This window comes from Caretta caretta, chromosome 5, assembly GCF_965140235.1.
Source record: "Caretta caretta isolate rCarCar2 chromosome 5, rCarCar1.hap1, whole genome shotgun sequence".
Lineage (NCBI taxonomy): Eukaryota > Metazoa > Chordata > Testudines > Cheloniidae > Caretta > Caretta caretta.
Genome location: NC_134210.1, coordinates 98,802,161 through 98,826,665, shown reverse-complemented (window position 1 = coordinate 98,826,665; position 24,505 = coordinate 98,802,161). Strand labels below are relative to the sequence as shown.

Genomic DNA, 24,505 nt, shown 5'->3' with positions numbered 1-24,505 from the left:
TGTGGTAACAGCCACTGAAAGTCAATATTCTCTATCATGAAGGACACTTGCAGTGATGGTAATTATTTCAGCCACTTTCCTGTTTATGGACAGTACAGCTGGATAATTTGGGGAACGTTTAAACTTCAGAAAACCACGTGCATGGTACATTGATCAAGGCATGGAAAAAATAGGTATGTGAATAGATTTACAGTGCCAGGACACAACATTATTGTTTTATGAAAGAAGCTCAGTGCTCCTCCTGAAACTATCAGGTATTAATTGGGTCCAGTGTCAGACTAAATGGCCTCATATCATACAATCAAGGAATTGCTGCCCTCCTAGCAAAACTTCCACTATCAAATTCATGGTTCAGACCACCAGCCCTTGTTGGGTGCTGTGCTTAGATTTACCCTGAGAGTTGGCCCCTTGAGGCCTCTGACCTGCACTGGACAAGGCTACCCTTTGCAACAATATTGAGTGATGTTCTTTACCACGATCAGAACTTTTTTTTTTTTGGACACTCCTAATCCTTTTTAGCCACAATTATCAGGCCTCTGGGCTGCTGTGAAGAAGGCAAACAACAAAAAAACAAAAACAACCGGACATTTGTAAATCTTGCCCACAGAGAAAAATTCCTCTCAGACCCAGAAAGGCAATGTGGTTAAACGCTCCAGCAAGCCTGGATACCCAGCTCTGACAACTACACTGGCTTTAAGGCAGGGCAGGGTGGGGCAGCCTTCAGCAGGATGATCGACTGGTAATACTTAACCATAGAGTGGGAAGTGGGAGGCCTTGCCGGAGCCAATCGGCTTCCTCTTTCCCTGGGTCCTGGTACTAAATGATTCTGTTTCACTAGCATTATTGCCAACCCAAAGCATTCAAAAAATCATGAGTCAGCCCCACCCCTTCCCCCAAAAAATCAAGAGATTAATTTTTTAAACCATGATTTTAAGCCAAACTGTGGGTTCTTTTTATTTGCTTTCTAGTTTCTGAGCCCTTGGGGTGCACTCAGATCATGTTTTCAGGCTCTTCTTTGCAACCCCGTGAGGGCTAGAAACATAACTTTTGATTTGAAAGGAAACCAGAGACTCTCATATACTTCCATGGCCCAAGGACCCGGGATTTTAAAAAAAACAACAACACAAACCAAATGCCATGAGGCTTGAGAGTGATAAAATCATCAGAGCTGGCAGCACGGCAGTACACTCAAATGTTTGGATCGGTTCTTGTTTCCTCTGAACCAGTTTGGTCGTCTCTAATGGTGTGCATTTTAGATTAATCAAACAGCTGCACATAAATTAGCAGCCATTCAGGGAACACTGACAACCCTATTTATAAGGCTCATTTACTGCATAAACAGTGAACAACCCGTTTGTTAACGTGTTAATATAATCTATGCGAGTGGTTTATTAGTTATGGAGTCAAACACCTCAGTAGATGTAAAAACTCCTAGGGTTAAGGATTCGCCCCACAACGTATTTTTAGGAGATGAATGTTAATGGTATCACCCCAAACCCATTTGCATCTTGGTCATCAATAACATCGGCATTTGAGGACAAAGCTTTTAGCACGTGAGTCTAATCAAATGTTGACCCAAAAAAACAATAAAGCGATGAGGCTAACTTCATTTCTTTTCCTTGTGAAAAGCTCTGTGAAGCAAAAATTATCCAGGCAGTGTCTTCATACTACATGCTTTTACAGCACAGCCAATTAAAAAAAGATCAATATTAAATATTAATGCAACAGGAGATGAGTTCAGGGAAAGAGAAATACATCATATAACATAGATTAAAAAAATACATAAAATAATGCCAGGTCAGACTTATAAAAACAATGCCTAGGGCTTGATTTTCACTATAGTACATGCCAAGCTGCAAGACCCCCATGGTGAAAATGTCTGCTTGAGGTCTTTGAGGCAATTGGTGTAGCCAAAATAGTGGATGGAGCCAGGCTACCTGGGAGATGTGCTTATTCATGGCCACTTCCAAACAGCCTCAGTCATCAGGGATTCTATTTGCATTAAAGCAATGAGAATTTGTATTTAAAAATTATTCCTTTATTCAAAAAGGTTTTATATTATAGCAACTAGCACCTAGTACCTGGTACCATCTACAGTTTGCTGATCTATCCTTGCAATCCAGACCCTGCCTTCCAAGATGGGGGATCACCTTTGGTCTCTGCAGCCACACTCCCACACTGTTGCCAGCTCTCTTGATTTTATTGTGTGTCTCATGATATTTGGTATTTTCCTTTCGAGTCAGCTCCTGGAATGCTATTATTACATGAGAATGCAGCTCTCATTTTATAATAAATGAGAATTTCTATCCTTCATGGTTGCAGAGAGAAAAAAAACTTAAAAGCGTGAATCCAAAAGGCATAAAACCCAGAAGGCAAGTAAAAAGAAGCCCAAATTTAACATTTTTTAAAAAAATCTTATTTTTAAGCACACTTCATGATTCCCCCCTGCACCTGGCTCATGGTATTAGAATGTTTGCAGTTGGCAGTACTGAGTTACTGAGTAACGACATTTACTTCAGCGTAACTCAACACGTAAAATTGGTGGAAGTGAGGTCAGAGTGCTATATACATATATGCTTGCTATACATCAAGTATAAGTTGTAATTGTTTAAGGATACCCCATATGGGTTCCAGGGGAGGTGGCAGAAGACAACTAGGGATGTGTGGTCAGAGGCTCCCAAACCCCTCCCCCTGCCCCCCTCCCCCCCCGTGTTTAATCAGGTTCTCTCAGGGTATTTAGGTAGCCCATTCCATGATGTGATCTACTTCTCTGGTGGAGCATCCTTATTTGGTGAAGACAGTTTTAAGTGTGTTAAGGTGTGCTCCTGGACTTTCTCCTTGTATCATATTCTGTCACATCTGAGGGCCTGGCTGTAGATAACAGATTTCTTGGTGCGATTGAGGTAGTTATTGAATCTATGGAGGTAAGTGTGGTGATCTGTGGTATTCTTGTATGTAGTTGTCTATATAGGGTTCCATCATTGAAACTGGTCATAGCATCCATGAAACTGATCTTGGTACAGGAATATTCTAGAGAGAATTTGATGAATGGCTGGTGGTTGTTAAAATGATGGTGGAAATCTATGAGGGAGTTTAGGTCATCTGTCTAGAGAATAAAAATATCATTGTGGTAGCTTAGGTATATCATTGGTTTTCTGGTGCATTTGTCCATGAAGTTGGCATATTGGAAAGCATCCTCATATCCATAGCTGTTCCCATGGTTTGGCCAAAGTGTTTGTTGTTGAATGTAAAATTGTTATGGGTGAGGATGAAATGGAGGAGTTTAACAATGTATTATGAGGGAATATCTGAGTGTTGTCCATTGTCTCTGAGATGTTTGAGATAGGAATCAATGCCACCATTTGTTAGGGACGTTGGCGTATATGGAGGTGACATCCCTAGTGGCAAGGATAGCATTCTGATGGAGGTTGATAATGTTGCAGAGTTTCTGGAGGAAGTCAGTTGTGTCCTGGAGAAAGCTGGCCCTTTGTGTGGTGAGTAGTTTGAGGATGGTGTCTATGAGTTCTGATATTCTTTCAGTAAGAGTCAGATATGATGGATCTACCTGTGTATCTTGGAAGCATATAGAAGATCCCTGAGATGGGATTGAGGATGAGACTGTAGGATTTTTTCCTTGGAGTAATGTTTTGGGAAGGATTTCATGATATCCTTAAAGTGCTGGGTGAATTGCAGTGTGGGATTTTGATTTCTTTATAGTAGGTGCTGTTGGAGAATTGCTGGTTGGCCTCATAGCACCCCCTTTGTCTGCTGATTTGATCACTATCTGGTGGTTTGATTTCAGGGACCCTATAGCTGTCCTCTGGCATGGAGATTAAAGGTTTTGTTTGTTAAAGGTTTCACAAGTCTTTTTTTGTTTGTTTTGTTTTATGACTGTAGGGGTGTTAACAGGCCACTTCATCTTGAGTGGTCCCTTAAAATGTATCAACTACTTGTGCTAAACAACTGTATTTAGCTGTGACAGAGAATACTTTTCCCAGACCTGAAAAAGAGCTCTGTGTAGTTTGAAAGCGTTTCTCTTTCACCAACAGAAGTTGGTCAAATAAAACATCATGCACCTTGTCTTCCTAATATGGTGGGACCAACATGACTACAACAACACTGCAAACATGACGATGGGATCAGGATTAGATTACAATAGTGACCACCATGTAATTCCAAAGATGATTTCTGGTTTTATGCATTCGGATGGGCACACCCTGCGGGTTGCTTTTGGATGAGATTTGGGGACTAAGGGGCTGAAAATTACAAATGTCATGGTCAGATCATCACCTCCTGTAGTTTGAGGTCAGGGTTCACTTTTGACTGAGGCAGAGGTGAATTTGGGAGGCCTTTTTTCTCTCCATTAGCAACTACAACTGAAATCAGATTAGGAATCACAGCAAACAATTCCCAGATTTAAATGTCAGAGTCTGGTGTGTCGGAATGACTGCTTGTTTTTAAAAAAACAAAACAAACAAAAAAAAAGGGTTGTGTTTAACAATATATGTACTCAGAGACATTGGTAACTGAGCTTAGTTTCTAAAGTGAGCAAACATATTAAATAAATCTCTCTGGGTAGTTTCAAAAAATAAACATCAGAGGGCACCACAGTCTTTCTAAATATGGGCATAACCTTGTCTCTCGTAACTCCTAACAATAATAATTGGAAATGAGGCAGAACCACACTTTATCCAGGTTCAGGTACAGATTTTGAATAACCTCAAAGTTTGGCAGTGTTTGGATTTTGCGTGCCCATTTGAGATATTGCAGAGGTAAATCCTAATCACAAAATTCAGATTGGGGTTTGTTACCAATTTTAATTCTGCTTTAAAGTTCAGTGTTGCTCAGATTAGAACATTTGGTTCAGGCTGATCTGTATTACTAATAATTAACCAATTATTTAGTATCAACAAGTTAGGCCATACTCCTGACTCCTGTATTTCTTGGCTCAGTAAATTTGTCTCATGTTTTATGTCTGTGTAGGATACTATAGGGGACCTATATGTCTGCGTAAGATCTCTTGCCATGCTCAGGGCATATATCTGTGTGTACAATGTATGTTAGAAGAAAAGGAGTACTTGTGGCACCTTAGAGACTAACCAATTTATTTGAGCATAAGCTTTCGTGAGCTACTTCATCGGATGCATACTGTGGAAACTGCAGAAGACATTATATACACAGAGACCATGAAACAATACCTCCTCCCACCCCACTCTCCTGCGGGTAATAGCTTATCTAAAGTGATCACTCTCCTTACAATGTGTATGATAATCAAGTTGGGCCATTTCCAGCACAAATCCAGGTTTTCTCACCCTCCGCCCCCCCACACACAAACTCACTCTCCCGCTGGTAATAGCTTATCCAAAGTGACCACTCTCCTTACAATGTGTATGAAAATCAAGTTGGGCCATTTCCAGCACAAATCCAGGTTTTCTCACCCCCCCACCCTTTTTCAAAAACTACACACACAAACTCACTCTCCTGCTGGTAATTGCTTATCCAAAGTGCCCACTCTCCTTACAATGTGTATGAAAATCAAGGTGGGCCATTTCCAGCACAAATCCAGGTTTTCTCACCCCCCCTCCCCCAAACACACACACACAAACTCACTCTCCTGCTGGTAATAGCTTATCCAAAGTGACCACTCTCCTTACAATGTGCATGATAATCAAGGTGGGCCATTTCCAGCACAAATCCAGGTTTTCTCACCCCCCCCACCCCCATACACACACAAACTCACTCTTCTGCTGGTAATAGAATACAGACTAACACGGCTGTTACTCTGAAATGTATGTTAGAACATTGTGCATTAGACAAAACACTTTTGTTAATGAGTTTTTGAACTCATGTACTATTGATTGGGGAAACAAATAAAACTAAAACAGGAAATTGTCACAGCTGGGTTGTGGGTGGCCAGACCTAGTAATCAGAGCCAGAGTCCACAGTCATGAGAGAGGAGTCAAGATTCAGCTGGGTTGGGATACCGGGAGGTCAGAAGCAGGAGATGATTCAGAAGCCAGGAACCACAATTCCAGCGCCAGGAGTCAGGCCAGATCTGAATGCTAGGAGAGCAAGCCGGGGAAGCAGGAGCAGGTTACAGGAAGCACACAGTCCAAAACAGGGTAGAGTCCAGTTGTTCAGACAGCTTTCTGTTCCTACTGCTGGCTTAAGTCAGACCAATCAACTGCTCTGGATACTGTCAATTGGACATCAGAGGTGGAGCCTCACACTGGGGCTGGTCTTCATGGGTCTCAGGTAAGCTGTTACCAGCAGGCTGCCAGGTAGATGATTGAAGCATGGCCCTTCCCATGAATTTTGTGGGCCTGGATTTGAGATTCATGAGTTGTGACAGAAATGTATGAACCTACATTTTCACCACTTGCTTGCAGGCAAGTTGAGTAGAGTGAGGCTCTTTCTAAATCAAGGCAGAATAGGTGTTTTGAGCATTTCGTCATAGATTATTGCCAGCACAGTTAGATGATACAAGGCTGAAATGGTATTGGCAACTGGTGGCCCATTTATACTGGGGGTCCCAACATTGCTAACACAGGAAGGGGAGAGACAGATTCCATTCACTGTGATTACTCAGAATAGCCATGTGAGCAGCTTGGTGGTTCTGTTAGTTGTTGCTATTTGATATAGCTTTATAGATAAGACCAGAAGGACCACTCTCATCATCTAGTCTGACTTCCTGCATAACACAGAACATAAGCTATCCCTGAATTAATTCCTGTTTGATGAACTAGAACAGATCTTTTATATAAGCATCCAATCTTGATTTAAAAATTGGCAGCAATGGAGACTCCACTATGACTCTTGGTAAATCATTCCAGTGATTAATTACCCTCACTGTTAAAAATTTAAACTTTGTTTCCAGTCTGAAATTGGTTAGCTTCAACTTCCACTCATTGGACCTTGTTATACGTTTGTCTCTTGTCTGTTTGTCTGTTTCTTGACTTTAGCAAAGCTTTTGACACGGTCTCCCACAGTATTCTTGTCAGCAAGTTAAGGAAGTATGGGCTGGATGAATGCACTACAAGGTGGGTAGAAAGCTGGCTAGATTGTCGGGCTCAACGGGTAGTGATCAATGGCTCCATATCTAGTTGGCAGCCGGTATCAAGTGGAGTGCCCCAAGGGTCGTTCCTGGGGCCGGTTTTGTTCAATATCTTCATAAATAATCTGGAGGATGATGTGGATTGCACTCTCAGCAAATTTGCGGATGATACTAAACTGGGAGGAGTGGTAGATACGCTGGAGGGGAGGGATAGGATACAGAAAGACCTAGACAAATTGGAGGATTGGGCCAAAAGAAATCTGATGAGGTTCAATAAGGATAAGTGCAGGGTCCTGCACTTAGGATGGAAGAACCCAATGCACAGCTACAGACTAGGGACCGAATGGCTAGGCAGCAGTTCTGCGGAAAAGGACCTAGGGGTGACAGTGGACGAGAAGCTGGATATGAGTCAGCAGTGTGCCCTTGTTGCCAAGAAGGCCAATGGCATTTTGGGATGTATAAGTAGGGGCATAGCGAGCAGATCGAGGGACGTGATCGTTCCCCTCTATTCGACATTGGTGAGGCCTCATCTGGAGTACTGTGTCCAGTTTTGGGCCCCACACTTCAAGAAGGATGTGGATAAATTGGAGAGAGTCCAGCGAAGGGCAACAAAAATGATTAGGGGACTGGAACACATGAGTTATGAGGAGAGGCTGAGGGAGCTGGGATTGTTTAGCCTGCAGAAGAGAAGAATGAGGGGGGATTTGATAGCTGCTTTCAACTACCTGAAAGGGGGTTCCAAAGAGGATGGCTCTAGACTGTTCTCAATGGTAGCAGATGACAGAACGAGGAGTAATGGTCTCAAGTTGCAGTGGGGGAGGTTTAGATTGGATATTAGGAAAAACTTTTTCACTAAGAGGGTGGTGAAACACTGGAATGCGTTACCTAGGGAGGTGGTAGAATCTCCTTCCTTAGAGGTTTTTAAGGTCAGGCTTGACAAAGCCCTGGCTGGGATGATTTAACTGGGAATTGGTCCTGCTTCGAGCAGGGGGTTGGACTAGATGACCTTCTGGGGTCCCTTCCAACCCTGATATTCTATGATTCTATGATTCTATGTCTATTAGACTGAAAAGCCCATTATTAATTAATTGGTTCCCTGTGTAGTGCTTCTGGACTGTAATCAAATCACCCCTGAACCTTCTCTTTGTTAAACTAAATAGATTGAGCTCTTTGAGTCTGTCACTATAAAGGCATGTTTTCCAATCCATTAATCATTCCTGTGGCTCTTCTCTGAGCCCTGTTCAATTTGTCAGCATACTATACATAAAATAAACATATGAAAGAGCGGATATAATTAAGCCATTTATTGTAGACAGTACAAAATAAGTAGGTTTTTTTTTCTTCATTAAGGATTTAAAAGAGAAGGAAGTAGCTTGGCAGATGAGAGAAAAAAGAGTTTATTCCAGGAGTAAGGGGCTTCATGATAGGAGGCACAGAGATGTTTGTTGTGGAAATGGATGAACAGGACATTGAGGCTGGCATCACTGGTGGAGTAGAAAGGCGAGGGGACGAAGAGGCTGGATCAGATACGTACGGAGGGAAAGATAGCATTTGAAGGGAAGGACAAGGGCCATCCTCAACTGTTGTGAATCAGTGTAGCTCCACTAAAGCCAGGGTCATTCACTCCAGTGAAAGAAGATGAAGTATCCTTACCTCATTATTGAATAGCACCCTTATACCACAAATCACACCGCAAAAGCAGAGGGCAGAATTTCATGGCAGTGCAGTGACCCTGGCAGACCATGAGGAATTCAGGACAAATATTCTGCTATGCAGACACAATATGTTACTGCACTAGATATGGACTTTCACATAACCCTGCGGACCTGCCTAAAGGAGAGAGAGCATAGAAGGGGCAGAAGGATTATAGTGTCCGTCTATGAAGTATTTAGGACAGTGTTATTGCTGTACAAACTATAAATAATAATACAATAAACAAATTATGAATAACTACAAATCTTGTATAATATAATGTTTTGTTGGTGCAGTGAAAAGAGTAAGCCTCTTTATTTAAAACTTTGCTATGCTTTGTAATATTCAGTACGGGTTGATGTTCCCATGCCTTCTCTCCATATCTCCCTGTCCTTTCTAGTGCTCTTTGCAGAAGAGAGGGAATGGCTGACCAATAAAGGACAATTTAGCACTGGTATGATATTATTTTTAAATCCATATATTATGGATTCACTGGGATATTTTTATGGATTCACTGGGATATTTGCAGTTCTCATCTAGTTGTCATGAAAATGTTTAGAACACAGATTGATGGGGAGCGAGAGATAGAAAGGAAAGGAGGGGGGGGAAAAAAACTCTACACAACATAGCATACACTTAAGTCCCTGGGAAGAGGATGCGTGAAAGAATGAACAGCAAGGAGGTGGCGGGGGTGTGTGTGTGTGGTCATGTTGCTTATGCACTATGGGAATTTGCTCAGATTCTACAGTGACAAGCGCACTATAAGAATCTAAGGAGAAGAGAGAATAGGAGGCAGAGTACAAAAAGAGAAGCTGAAACTTCAAATTCTCCTGTGAAGTAATGCATTTGCTGTATAGTCAGAGTGGTTCCTTTGAGGGGAAAAGGTTTTAGCACCAGCCTCACACATTCTCTGAAGCTTTTTTCAGAAAACACACTGATATTTTACATGTAGCTGTGTGAATTACATTTTCCATCGTCTAAAACTTAGTGCTTGCTTCTCTAACATCAAACTCATCCTTGTCGCTCCTCCCCCTGAAATTTGGAAGCACAAGAGTGTCTGAAAGTTCTTCATTTCAGCCTCAAACTGCTGCAAGAGCTCCACACCGAACTGGCTGCAAAATACCCATCTGTCCATCATCATCACTACGATCTATAAACAAAATCTTTGAAAGGATTTTTTCCCCAAAACAGATTCTACCATCAAAAAAAGAAGCAGAATAGCTTCAGGAGTAACTTTTTTAAAGAAATGCATGCATTGTAAAGAAAGTACAGACTGCACTTAATGTTCAGTTTGGGTAAAATTGATGGATAGGATTCTGTATCACAGTACGTATGTTTGCGTTTATAACCTTTTAAAAGTTAAATTGCTTTTTTAATAATAACTTGTTTCTTAGTGGTGGTACTGTTAGATTAATCATATTTTCTTTAGTATTGTATATTTCTAGAATTAGAGATCTTACATGAATAGTTTACAAAATTGAAATACATTTGACAAGTGAGCCCTTCATATAGAAAAAAATGTTTTACTAGTTTTTACCTCAATGCAACTGCAGTTTAGAATGGCATGTTATTTTAAAAGTTATAGATTTTGTTTCTAAATTCCAGTGCAGTACAAACAAACCCTACACATCTAGAATGTCAATAAATGTATGATTAAAAAGTAAGAGACCTGAGGAAGAGCTCTGTGTAGCTTCAAGATGGTCCAGACAATGGAGTTTTAAATCGATTAAATTGATTTATTAAAGCTCAATTAATTTAAACAGTCAATTGGCATTTATTAGGTTACAGGACAATAACTGTCTTATTAAAGCAAAATTAAATGTATTTCTAGGAGACATTAATTTACAATTTGGGTGACATGGAAAGCAGAAGCACTGAAGGGCCTCTTCCAATGGCCTGATCCTTATCCCATCAACATCAATGGCAAAATTCCCATTGACTTTATTAGTGAGAGCGCGATTGTGCCTGTTCCTTCTGTTCATGTGAGACTCCTTGATTGATTTTCAGCCCAAAAGAGGTTCAGAGAGGTTTGAATAAGTGTCTGAATTCCTCAATATTATTTGAGCTATTTAACAGTTAACCCAGTTCCATTCTACATCTGTTTTTTTTCCTTTGTCCCCCCTCAAGCTCGAATTAAACCTCATTGGAAACTGAGATTTTATAAAAGTTCTGCAGACTACATCAGCTCTATTGTGTGTTTCATCTTTAAAGTAAATAGGCTATGTGACAGCTAACCTATGGAAATCTACAAAAGATACATGACAAAAATACCAATGAAATCTGACTCCCTTTTCTTTAAGCAAAGCTCTTAGTTGCATGAGTTACGTACAGGTGCTAATCAACATTAAGGGTGGGAGGCTCTGTGCATTAAATTCATAGAAAGCTGAGAAAACTGTCAGGGCTTGTTGGTAGGAAATATTTTAGTTTTCAGCAGATGAGTTTGGATGGCATCCAAACTGCATAGATGCCAATGTTTTAATGGTGCAAGAGCCTGCTTGAATTACAAGAAAAAAAAATATAGAGAGAATCCTGTCAGGTTTCTGCTTCTTTTTCTTTTTTAACAACACGGTCATTGAGGGCCTGGTGTTGAAAAAGTGCTGAGTGACCTAACCCTCCATTTGAGGCCCACGGGAGCACAGGGTGCTTAGCTCTTTGCAAGCAAAGGCCTTGCCTGATATCGTTCTAGTGGAGGTGGTCATCATCAGTGGGTGGGTGACCCCAAGGTTTCCAGCAGATGAGCAGGGCTATCCCTCCCTCTCCCTGACCCTAACCCAACCCCAAACATATTCCTAAACTGACAATCAGTATTACTGGCAGTTACAAATTGAGTCATTGGGTTTTCACAGAAAATTTCATTCTGGGCAGCCATTTTACTCAATATTGAATCCCACAGTCCCCGGCTCTATCCTCTATGTAGCAGTCCTCAAAACATCATAGATAAATAGCTTTTGCCTTCCTCAGAAGCAAAGAACAATGACTCTGCTCTGTTACCCTGAGTAGAAGCCCTAATGTGGCTCTCAGACCAGGCTCTGCCATGAGACAGCATACTGTACTCCCAGTCAGACCACTCAAACAGCCAAAGGTAAACTATATTTTTTCTTTCCACAAGGGGGTGTCCTCCATGGCCCTATCAGAGCCTCAAAGATCACTGTCCTCACGGTTTTTTTTTTTTTTTTTTTAAAAAGTAATTTCAATGCAAAAGTGAAAAAGGTGGGCTTAGTACTCAGGTCCGCCAGAGCTCTGCTCATTGTAGTAGGAAGGGGGCAAAGGTGACTGCCCACACGCCAGTTCTATCCAGGGACCATTTTTTCCCCTCTCATTTCTAGTAATCTGTAATAATTCCAAATGACCTAATTCCAGTTGTTCTCAATCTTCTTAGATTTACATCTCTGTATTTTTGGGTTATATATTAAGGCTGTTTATTACAGAAGATAAAATTCCCATTTAAAAACAACATCAAGACTTTCAGTCCAACCTTTCAAAGCTGTTTGCTGTGACTAGTCAAGTCTAGAACACAAAGTAACAAAATGTGTCACAAGCCTGGTACATGCAACGAAATCAAAATAGAAATCCCTTCTCTGCTACATTATATTTTTGATTTTCTTTCACCAATTGTTACACAGGCTGATTTCATTTTCTTGGCTCAGATAAACTTTCAAATGTTGATTAACGGACAGACACAAAAGATCTCTGTGCAAGCGAATGTGTATTACAACTAAGCAGAATCTATGGTGCTTATTTTTTGTATCAGCACCCGCTTTCTGCAGCGCAGCAACAGAATATTTCTAGGAAGGCCAGTCTTTAAATTTTGTTTCTTTGATGAATCAGAATATTTTTATTCAGTGGAAGTTGAGAACTTAGAATATAACAGAGGTAAGATATGAAATAGTGTAAACACAACATTAGAACAATTTTACTGCTAAATGCTAGAAGCTACAGACCTTTTCTGTCATCCTGGCAGTACATTACATTCCAGAACACTCAATAGCAGCTTTGTTTTAAAGTTTTCCTTGATTTTTCAGTGTATTTGCCATTACTAATGTACAGAACTATTACCGTTGTAAAATATAAATGAGGCATTTCAGTTCCTATTTAATATTACATGGGAAAATAGATTTAATAACCATGCTACCATTGAGTTGCCACTATAAATATGCAAAGGATATGTTTTTGTTTTTCATCTAAAATCAATAGAAGCAAAAAAAATTCAGGCAAGCAGTCCTCTAAAAATCAAACATTATCCACTTCTAAATGACAAATCATTCACTCACACCACTGTAAATTGGGTGAGTTCACTGAAGTCACTGGATTTTCACCAGTGTAAAACTGGGATAAATGAGAATAGAATAAATCTCTCACTCAAGATATATCCAACCACACTGCTTCCGAGTACTCATGTACCACAGAGATAGACATACAGAATGAAATTCACCTATATGCTGAAGGCCAGCTCCAAGTCTATTTATTACTACAGCTGGTCAAAAAAATGCCAATTATTTTTCTGAAAATTTTAGATTGTGTTTTATTTTAGTTTCACATACTTTAAAAAAGTTCTAACAACCTGTTTTCAGTAACAATGTTCAAAATTGCTTACAATAGAAAAGACAGTTAAAAATTAATATCTAAAAGCTGCTCATTTTAGCCACCCACCCTCCCCCCAATTTGGTAGTGCTCAGCAGTCTTAGAAACAGGCAGCACAGCACTTCAGTCACTCAATGAGAGGAAAAACTACTCAGGGACTACTTTTTCTTAAACCTACTTTCTGTTACAGTTTGCTCTGATGTTTTAATTCATTTGGTTTTCAATGAATTAATTTAGCTACCCTGAAAAGTGCCAGATCAACATGGCTAGAACTGAAAGGCCAAATATAGCTCAGGCAGCAGCCACAAGAAACTTCTTCACAGAACCTTTATAATGGCCTCAAGCCTAACTGATAGGGGTATTTAAAACTTTTGGTTACTGTTGACCTGCACAAGTGTCTAAAAAGAAAGTAACAGTTAGATGTAGAGGCCCATACTAATATCACCAAGGCTGTGCACCTCCTGTTAGGCGGAGAGTGCCCTCAACTCTCATTTGCTCAGAGGAGTCACTCTACAACTCAGAGAACAAGGCCTTCAGTGCTTACCCTCTCTGGTGAGACAGATCCCAGCTGTGATGCCTTTGTTATGTGAAGTCCACTGGGAACTGAATGGAACCATCACATGCATTTCACATAGAACAGCCTCTAAGCTCAGTGATTCTAAAAAGTGTCTAGATGATTGATAGGTATTATTGGACCAACTTCTGTTGGTGGAAGGTACAAGCTTTTGAGCCACAGAGCACTCTTCTTCAGCTTTATACCAGTATAAGTTATACTGGTATAAAAACACTTTCTACAACTGCATCTGCACTAGGGCTGTTACTGGCATAACTATTTTGCAACTAATAAGTTCTACAGCCAGGTTTATGTATTTCCATCTTTTCATCCTTAGTTGCTCTGTCCATTCAGTCCAAGAGGCCATGTTGAGGCCCCTTTGAAAATTTCTCTTTAAGAGTGTTTTGAAATATGCCATGTTTTCATCTTGTAAAGTGTTGCACTCATCAAAGTCTATTTCTTAGTATGGTGTGATATCTTTCAGTGACATTTGTTTTTGTCTCTGCACATGCAGATGAGAAAATTGGGTAGAGCTGGTTGCCCAGATTTGAAGACAGGTCTTCAGTGCCCTACACTGAAGCTTTAATTTATGAAGTGTTTAACATGCATCTTACGTGCCTTTCATGATTCCTCATTGGTAAGTATTTAGCAAAAAGTTTTCAGTCTGTGTGGTAAAAAACTGTTACGCTGATAATTTTCCAGAACAACAATGACAGTAGCTTTTCAAGATATTACACCATATTAAAAGTTTTATTTATTTAGGACAATATTTTTTTAAAAAACTGGAGCCTAAGGTTAGGATCCTAAATCTAGAGATGGACTGATTTTGAAATGTGCTAAGCACTCAGCAGATCTCACTGGCTTACAGGAGGTTTATCTGATTCACCTAAATATACATATTTTTATATTAGGATGTAACTATGATTTATATGGTATTTTTTCTTTGTTGCTTAAGAAAATAAATAACATTTTCATTAAAAGAAAGATAGGAACAAAATGCAAAGAAATGACAGAATGTTCTCATTCTGTGAGTGTTTTACAAATAATTTGTACTACATGTAGTGATCTACAAGACATTTTTTTCCTTTTAGTAAGGCTTATTTATAATTTAAAACATTCAGAACTTTTATTAGAAGTACATTTTTCTCTTCACAATTAATTTGTATAATCAAAAACTGACTAAGAACCAAATAAGTTCCATTAAAGTCAATGGGAGCCTATTAACTTTAATGGAAGTTGGATCAAGCCCTACATGAAATGGTTGATTTTTTATATCCTTGTTTTCTTGCAGTACCGCTGAAGATATTGTATTAAGCGGATATTTTATTGCCAAAGATTCCTGTGTTTTCATCCATCAATATCAAATCAACTATAATAAGTTGTATTTTGTTGCCCAGTATGCAAGGTTATCACAAGTTTTAGATTGTATGTATATTGAATTTTCAGACTCTCCATGATAAAATCTGTATAAAGACCTGCTTCAGTTAAACACACATTATTTGCCACAATGCAGGGGTAACTTGGTAAAATTATACAGCCTGTGTTATGCAGGAGGTCAAAGTAGATGACTTAATGGTCCCTTATGGCCTTAAAATCTATGAATCTATATATCTGTTATGAGATTAATCCCTTACATGTAGTGACTTCTTTGAGAGATCAAAACTAGAGAAAAGATCAGTCATAAGAAAGAAAGATCTTGGAGTCATTGTGGATAGTTCTCTGAAAACATCCACTCAATGTGAAGAGGCAATCAAAAAAGCGAACAGAATGCTGGGAATAATTAAGAAAGGGATAGATAATAGGACAGAAAATATCATGTTGCCTCTATATAAATCCATGGTACGCCCACATCTTGAATATTGTGTGCAGATGTGGTCACCCCATCTCAAAAAAGATAAATTGGAATTGGAAAAAGGTTGGAAAAGGGCAACAAAAATTATTAGGGGTACGGAACAGCTTCCGTATGAGGAGAGATTAATACGACTGGGACTTCTCAGCTTGGAAAAGAGATGGCTAAGGGGAGATACGATTGAGGTCTATAAAATCCTGGTGTAGAGAAAGTAGATCAGGAAGTGTTGTTTCTCTACTTCTCATAACACAAGAACTAAAGGGTCACCAAATGAAATTAATAGGCAGCGGGTTTAAAACAAATAAAAAGAAGTATTTCTTCACACAACGCACAGTCAACCTGTGGACCTCCTTGCCAGAGGATGTTGTGAAGGCCAAGACCATAACAGGGTTCAAAAAAGAACTAGATAAATTCATGGAGGATAGGTTCATCAATGGCTGTTAGCCAGGATGGGCAGGAATGGTGTCCCTAGCCTCTGTTTGCCAGAAGCTGGGAAATGAGTGAGAGGGGATGGATCACTTGATGATTATCTGTTCTGTTCATTCCCTTTGGGGCACCTGGCACTGGCCACTGTTGGAAGACAGGATACTGGGCTAGATGGACCTTTGGTCTGAGCCAGTAGGGCCATTCTTATGTTCTTATATAAGCCATTAATTATTACCTATGTGCTCTGTGATCATCATTTTGCATTAACTTAAAGCTAAATAATTGTGACCTATATTAGAATAATAATATAAAAATACAAATTTTTGTTAAGTCCCTCTCTCCCCACAACTCTTAGAACTTGTCTACACTACAGGTTATGGCAGTATAACTTATGTCACTCAGGAATTTGAGTTAGCCACCCCCCGAGCAACATAAGTTACACCAAACTAAGCACTGGTGTGGACACCACTATGTCGGTGGGATAGCTACCGCCTCTCACAGAGGTGGTTTTATTATGCCGATGGGAGAGCTGTAACGCTTCTAGTGTAGACTAGCCCTTAGTATCAGATGCATTTCACAGTTGTTGTTTTCTATGTTTCTTCTTTGGTTTATTAAAGAGCTTTACTGTTCTAATATAAATCAGTCTTGCAAAATAAATAATAATAGACTTGACTAAACAAATATTGAGAGGTTTACTTTTTAAAATTACCAACATTAACATTCTGTTATTCTGTGACTATTAGGGACAGATCCTCAGCACCCTTCTCTCCCATCACAGTCAATGGGCTTCCAGGCTATGATTCAGGAAAGCACTTAATCACATACTTAACTTTAAATTTCGGTGGGGCTTATGTATATGCTTGAAGTTAAGAACCTGCTGAAATACTTTCCAGATAGAGATGCTTTCCCAAATTGGGTCCCAATGAGGTCAATAGGAATTTTGCTGCTGGCTTTCATTGGAATACAACTGAGCCCATTGGGAGCAGCAGGTTCTCAGCACCTGAACATGTTTCTAGTACATGAAAAAAAGCACATATTTTCTACTGTTCTGAAGAAAGATCCATACATGAGTCAGAGATGTGTTTTCATGCTAACTAATTTTACTTAGAGCCTGATGCTCCAAGGAGCTGATCACCCTGGATTTGCATTGAATTCATTGGTAGTTACAGGTGCTCAGAACCTCATAGAATTGAGATATTAAACTATCAAATACCTAACAGTGTGATGTTTATTTTTAGAAAATTATAGAAGAACCCAGGTTTGTTTAGCCCTGAAAGATTTCTTGATGACAACAGACAAGAAATCAAGAACCTAGCTGAAAAGTAATGATCTTCAGGATTGGCAAGAGGAGGTGTCTGGAAGAAAGCTTTGCTCACATGGAAATATTCATTTTCCTAACAATGTTACTACATTGACTGGACATCAAGCATCTGAAAGGCCAGAAAATAGATCTAGATCTACTATTTTGAACTAACTATGAAACCTAAACAGTTTTAAATTGCCATCTCTCTACACATACATTTCAAGTACATTTTGGTCCCAAATTTTGAATCAGAGACATACCCATTTTAAAAACCTGGGCCTTCATAAACAATAGGGGGATTTTAACAATTGTTTTTAAAAAAAGGACTTAAATCAGGGCTTGTGTACACAGAGCAGCAAAGTGGGTGTGATTTCTAAAGCACACTAACATGTTGTGTGTTAATTGGTATGTGTAGACCCTGATGGTTCCCTAGTGTACTTGAATTTAGTGCTGTTTCAAACACTACTACATGAAAGCACACTAGGAATCCTTAATGCACACCACCAGGGTCTACATGGACCAATTAATGCACAACTTGTTAGAGTGCCTTAGAAATCACACCCCATAGTGCGCATTGCTGCTCTCTGTGGACAAGCTAAGCATATAAGTAAGTATTTGCAGGTTCAGGACCTATATTAGTAATCAAGCAGTTACTGCCTGGCTAGTATTTATGGTAATTTTCTGAGATTTATACAGAGCAGTATCAGTTGATACTTTCAACCCTTAGTTGTGTACTACTTAGATGGGAGTCATTAGCACAATCAACTTATTTCCCCTCTCTACCATTGGTTGCTAGACTCTCTGTTCCATCTAATACAGGGGATAAAAGGAATGGATATGTTCAGCCTGACTATATTTTTATGCATATTCTGTTTTAGTGTAAATTCATTGATTTCAATAAAGTCATTCCTAGTCTACACCTGCATAGTGAGGAGAGATTCAAGATAGATGTTTTTTATGTTACACTTCACAGTATGCCAAATTAATCTTCCTCTTTTATGCTGTGCTGTTCAACATTCACAAATGAGATCTACCCACTTCACCATTTTCCCATTACCCTGTCAAAAACTGAAATAATCCCTTAGATCTGGATGTAATTTACTGGGGCATAGCCATAGATACATTGTGCTGATGTAGAAACTCAAAGCAAGTCCCCTCCACTTAACTTTGAAGTCCGTCTTCCACAGGCCCTGCCTTCTTTCGCCACCCACCCAAAATATCCATCTGATCCCTAACCACCCTCTCCTTACTTTCCTCCACACCAGTCCCTGGTTCTGCTCCTGTCCTTGTCACCCTATTTACTCATGTGAATAGACCCACTGAGATCAATGGAATAACTCATGGTAGTAAAATTAAGCTTAAGTGTATGTATTTGCAGGATCAGGGATATAATTAGGTGTGGAGATTTGTGATGAAAGAACCAAAATTTCAGGCTTGTCCAATGTAGCATACATGATGTCCATACTGATTGGACAAAATGACCGGTCTGAAAGGTGTTTAAATAATAGCCTTGCGTCAACAGCTATTATTAATAGTACAGACAAAGACAGTGGAATAACAACATTCAGTAAGTATTATGTTGACATTAAGCACTGAAATAGCTTGTGAACCAATTATTTTTACTATCATGTATAAAGTGGAAGGCAATAAAGTAGATTTGTGATTAATAAAAAGACTGGGCTGTGTTTCTTTATGTAATGCTGGTACAGAATATGAGCATTTCTTCCAACCATGATACAATGACAATTTGATAATATAAATGTCAGTGTTTGTAGCAACAAAGAACTCAACTACTGTGTTCAGTTTAGCTCATCCTATCTCAAAAAAACCCCACAAAAGGTCTAGAGGAGGACAGTAAAAATTATTAGAGGCATAGACAAGTTTTCACATGATCAGAAATTAAAAAAAAAAAAGTAGGACCATCTATCTTAGGTAGTTGTTAAGAGCATTCATAATGAAGATATATAAAATATGGAATGGTATATAGCTAGGCAACTGGGCACTTTTTCTTATAAGGAGAATACATAGGTCACCTAAGTAAATTTAAAGGAAATACATCTGAAAGTAATTAAAATATTTATTCCAAATTGAATAATTAACCTGTGAAACACACTGCCACAGGATGTTAGTGAAGCAACCAACTTTGTAGGATTCAGTAATGGATTCTGTATTTATATGATGGCCTCCTTGCTTTAATTAAAGAAGTTTAAGTTTCTGCAAATGTAACTTCTCTTACTGCCCATTAATGAATGTCTGGGAAACCCATGAGTATGAAACAGTTGGGAAAAGGAGATGGGTAGAGAGAACTGGGGGAAGGAAGAGAAAATTATGGAGCACACAGGAATCTGGAGAGATAAGCTGCAAGAGTGAGAAAGGTCTGGACAGAATATTTAACAAGGCCGTTGCTGGAATTGTAGAGGTTTAAGGAAAATACAGAGAAGATGTTGAGTGCACACAGAGTTGGAGTGCAGAGAAACTGGGGAAAAGAAAAGTATGTGTGTCAAGAGGGTCAGGGCTACAGCATTTAAAGGAAGGCAGAGGAAGTTGGTATTCTTTGTGTTGGGGAATGGGAGCTACTAGAAAACAAGAGTTGGGGGGAAGTGATGAGAGAGCTACAAAATGGAAAATGCATGGTTGCAGTCCCCGTCCGTCCTCCTCCCCCCCTTCCTCAGATGTTCTTGTCAACTGCTGGAAATGGCCCACCTTGATTATCACTACAGAAGGTCCCCCACCCCCACCCCCACCCCCTCCTGCTGGTATTAGCTCATCTTCAGTGATCACTCTCCTTACAGTGTGTATGGTAACATCCATTGTTTGATGTTCTCTGTGTATATAAATCTCCCCACTGTATTTTCCACTGAATGCATCCGATGAAGTGAGCTGTAGCTCACGAAAGCTTATGCTCAAATAAATTTGTTAGTCTCTAAGGTGCCACAAGTACTCCTTTTCTTTTTGCGAATACAGACGAACACGACTGCTACTCTGAAACCTGTCAAAATAGTATAGTGGCAATATTGGGGACCTGATTATTTCACCACTGCATTCCAACACATCATTGTCAAGGAGAGTTGTTTTACGTAACAGCAACATACCTGGGCCTTAGAACTGCAGGAGCTTTCGGTCCATGTATTGAAAGATTTTGGGAGAGCCTGGGTGGTGGAGAACGGAAGCAGTAGAGGATGTTAATGGCTGAAAGTTGTTTCAGGGCTAGTTGGATCCAAGAAATGATGGCAGGAAGCCATAGGTAAGAAAAGACTCTGAAAAGTAATTCAGAATGAAATCCTCTGCCTCTCCCCTCACTCCCACTGCTCCCCAACTTTCTGACACTCCCTCTCCCCGCGGCTAGCCCGCTGCTTCCACCCTCCTGCCGCACCGCTCCCTTCTTAGCGCCTGGCGGGGAGCGGGGGCCCGGCGGGCGGTGTCCCTGCGGCGCTGCATTGAAGGGAGGGTGCAACCCAGGCTCTGGGAGGATCCGAAGGGCGCGGAGAGGCTGCTGGACTTTCTCAGTTTTGCTCCAGGACAGGTGAGTTTGTGGGAGTTTCCTGGGAGAACAGAGCTAGATTTTAAAGCAACCGTAGCGGAGGGTTTCCAGCTCCGGATTCCTGGCCGGAGCTGGGCTGTTTCACTCGCAGCGCACAGCTGTTCAGCTCTCACTGCGCAGGCGAGGGACCTGAAGCCTCACTCGCTGGAGAGAGACAACCTCCCCTCTCCCAAAACATCCCCAGGCCCCATGATAGACTAAGTCTGAAGCAGATTTTAAACCATCTCCTTGTTCCAAGGAAGCATTTGGCAGTGCCCGAGTGAGGCATTTTAAATCTCAATCAGATATGTTGTTTTTAAAATATCATTGATTAAAATTCACAGCCCTGAACAGATGGCCTTACGTTTTATACAAGAGTCCTCAAACAAGCAGCGAACGTATTTCCCTTCTGATCAGCTAGTAAACAACACATGTGGGAAGTGCTCCAGGACTTATTCTAGGAATTGCAAAGCGAGGGAAGGCTTCCAATAATTAACTAGACTTCAGGGGACCCAGTAGGGAAACTTAAAAACACATCCCATGGAACTAGCCACAAAAGGTATGTAATAGCCTCTTCCTCAAAATTCAGGGACTCAAAGTACTGGGAGAGTAAACTGAAGAGAAAACAATTACATATTTTGTTGTCATGGGAAATCTTAGAAGTTTTGCAAAAGCAACATCAGTGAATCATTCCTCTTCAGAAATGCATGTTTAAGGCTCTCTGAGCATGTGTATTTTTTGTGATTGTATTTGTGCTGGTTCCATATTAGTTGGGCATGCACTAATAATGGGACAATGAGATTACAGTTGACCTGCCAAGAAACCTCTAAAAGTATTGTAAAAAAATCACTATTTTCAGCATTATGAATTTTGGTGCATAAAGTAAAACTAGAATATAAAATATTTTATGACTATCAAAACCACCTTGGTTTCTTTTTCTGAATTTCATTTTGATTTAAAGTAGCAAGAAATACTGCAAATATCATCTAAGGGTTCTGTGTGACTATCATCTGTGCAAACTTTGTGCTGCAAATTAATTACTACATCTTCATCAGATAAGGTGCTAAGTGAATACTTTAGTGTGTGTTACTTTTAGTGAGAGGCTAGCAGCTCTGGGCCAGATTTTGGCTTGTTCTTGTGTGCAAGGGTGGGATATGCACCTAAAGAGTTCCCTTCCTCTTGTATCCCAGCTCAGGGGCCAGCCACAGTCTGGCTGGGGGAGCACAGACATTGTATGAGGCTAGCACTAACTTTCCTAGAGTCAAGATGAATAAAGCGTTGTCACTTTGCCCCTCCTCTGCATGGGAGGTCTTGTCAAAGTAAGGCAGATCATGGAATCATAGAATATCAGGGTTGGAAGGGACCTCAGGAGGTCATCTAGTCCAACCCCCTGCTCAAAGCAGGGCCGATCCCCAATTAAATCATCCCAGCCAGGGCTTTGTCAAGCCTGACCTTAAAAACTTCTAAGGAAGGAGATTCCACCACCTCCCTAGGTAACGCATTCCAGTGTTTCACCACCCTTCTAGTGAAAAAGTTTTTCCTAATATCCAACCTAAATCTCCCCCACTGCAACTTGAGACCATAACTCCTTGTTCTGTCATCTGCTACCACTGAGAACAGTCTAGAGCCATCCTCTTTGGAACCCCCTTTCAGGTAGTTGAAAGCAGCTATCAAATCCCCCCTCATTCTTCTCTTCCGTAGACTAAACAATCCCAGTTCCCTCAGCCTCGCCTCATAAGTCATGTGTTCCAGTCCCCTAATCATTTTTGTTGCCCTCCACTGGACTCTTCCCAATTTTTCCACATCCTTCTTGTAGTGTGGGGCCCAAAACTGGACACAGTACTCCAGATGAGGCCTCACCAGTGTCGAATAGAGGGGAACGATCACGTAGCAATGCCCCTACTTATACATCCCAAAATCCATTGGCCTTCTTGGCAACAAGGGCACGCTGTTGACTCATATCCAGCTTCTCGTCCACTGTAACCCCTAGGTCCTTTTCTGCTGCCGAGCCATTCAGTCCCTAGTCTGTAGCGGTGCATTGGATTCTTCCGTCCTAAGTGCAGGACTCTGCACTTGTCCTTGTTGAACTTCATCAGATTTCTTTTGGCCCAATCCTCCAATTTGTCTAGGTCCCTTTGTATCCTATCCCTACCCTCCAGCGTATTTACCTCTCCTCCCAGTTTAGTGTCATCTGCAAACTTGCTGAGGGTGCAATCCACACCATCCTCCAGATCATTTATGAAGATATTGAACAAAACCGGCCCCAGGACTGACCCTTGGGGCACTCCACTTGATACCAGCTGCCAACTAGACATGGAGCCATTGATCACTACCCGTTGAGCCCGACAATCTAGCCAGCTTTCTATCCACCTTATAGTCCATTCATCCAGCCCATACTTCTTTAACTTGCTGGCAAGAATACTATGGTAGACCATGTCAAAAGCTTTGCTAAAGTCAAGGAACAACACATCCACTGCTTTCCCCTCATCCACAGAGCCAGTTATCTCGTCATAGAAGGCAATTAGATTAGTCAGGCATGACTTGCCCTTGGTGAATCCATGCTGACTGTTCCTGATCACTTTCCTCTCCTCTAAGTGCTTCAGAATTGATTCCTTGAGGACCTGCTCCATAATTTTTCCATGGACTGAGGTGAGGCTGACTGGCCTGTAGTTCCCAGGATCCTCCTTCTTCCCTTTTTTAAAGATGGGCACTACATTAGCCTTTTTCCAGTCGTCCGAGACCTCCCCCGATCGCCATGAGTTTTCAAAGATAATGGCCAATGGCTCTGCAATCACATCCACCAACTCCTTTAGCACTCTCGGATGCAACGCATCTGGCCCCATGGACTTGTGCATGTCCAGCTTTTCTAAATAGTCTCGAACCACTTCTTTCTCCACAGAGGGCTGGTCACCTCCTCCCCATGCTGTGCTGCCCAGTGCAGTAGTCTGGGAGCTGACCTTGTTTGTGAAGACAGAGGCAAAAAAAGCATTGAGTACATTAGCTTTTTCCACATCCTCTGTCACTAGGTTGCCTCCCTCATTCTGTAAGGGGCCCATACTTTCCTTGACTTTCTTCTTGTTGCTAACATACGTGAAGAAACCCTTCTTGTTACTCTTAACGTGTCTTGCTAGCTGCAGCTCCAGGTGTGATTTGGCCTTCCTGATTTCACTCCTGCATGCCCGAGCAATATTTTTATACTCATCCATGGTCATTTGTCCAATCTTCCACTTCTTGTAAGCTTCTTTTTTGTATTTAAGAGCAGCAAGGATTTCACTGTTAAGCCAAGCCGGTCGCCTGCCATATTTACTATTCTTTCTACACATTGGGATGGTTTGTCCCTGTAACCTCAATAAGGATTCTTTAAAATACAGCCAGCTCTCCTGGACTCCTTTCCCCCTCATGTTATTCTCCCAGGGGATCTTGCCCATCAGCTCCTTGAGGGAGTCAAAGTCTGCTTTTCTGAAGTCCAGGGTCAGTATTCTGCTGCTTTCCTTTCTTTCTTGTGTCAGGATCCTGAACTTAACCAT

The 24,505-nt window shown here is 40.7% G+C and overlaps 2 long non-coding RNA genes across 2 annotated transcripts in view; one reads left to right on the top strand and one right to left on the bottom strand.

Moving 5' to 3' along the window:
• Positions 1 to 19,289, top strand: part of LOC125637186 (uncharacterized) — a 40,535-nt gene extending 21,246 nt beyond the window's left edge. Inside the window, exons 2-3 of the long non-coding RNA XR_012668588.1 lie at positions 14,395 to 14,517; positions 17,394 to 19,289. This is a non-coding gene — a long non-coding RNA (uncharacterized LOC125637186). The remainder of the gene's footprint in view (positions 1 to 14,394; positions 14,518 to 17,393) is intronic.
• Positions 1 to 21,082, bottom strand: part of LOC142072197 (uncharacterized) — a 50,511-nt gene extending 29,429 nt beyond the window's left edge. The window contains exon 1 of the long non-coding RNA XR_012668589.1: positions 20,551 to 21,082. This is a non-coding gene — a long non-coding RNA (uncharacterized LOC142072197). The remainder of the gene's footprint in view (positions 1 to 20,550) is intronic.
• Positions 21,083 to 24,505: the final 3,423 nt, after the last annotated feature.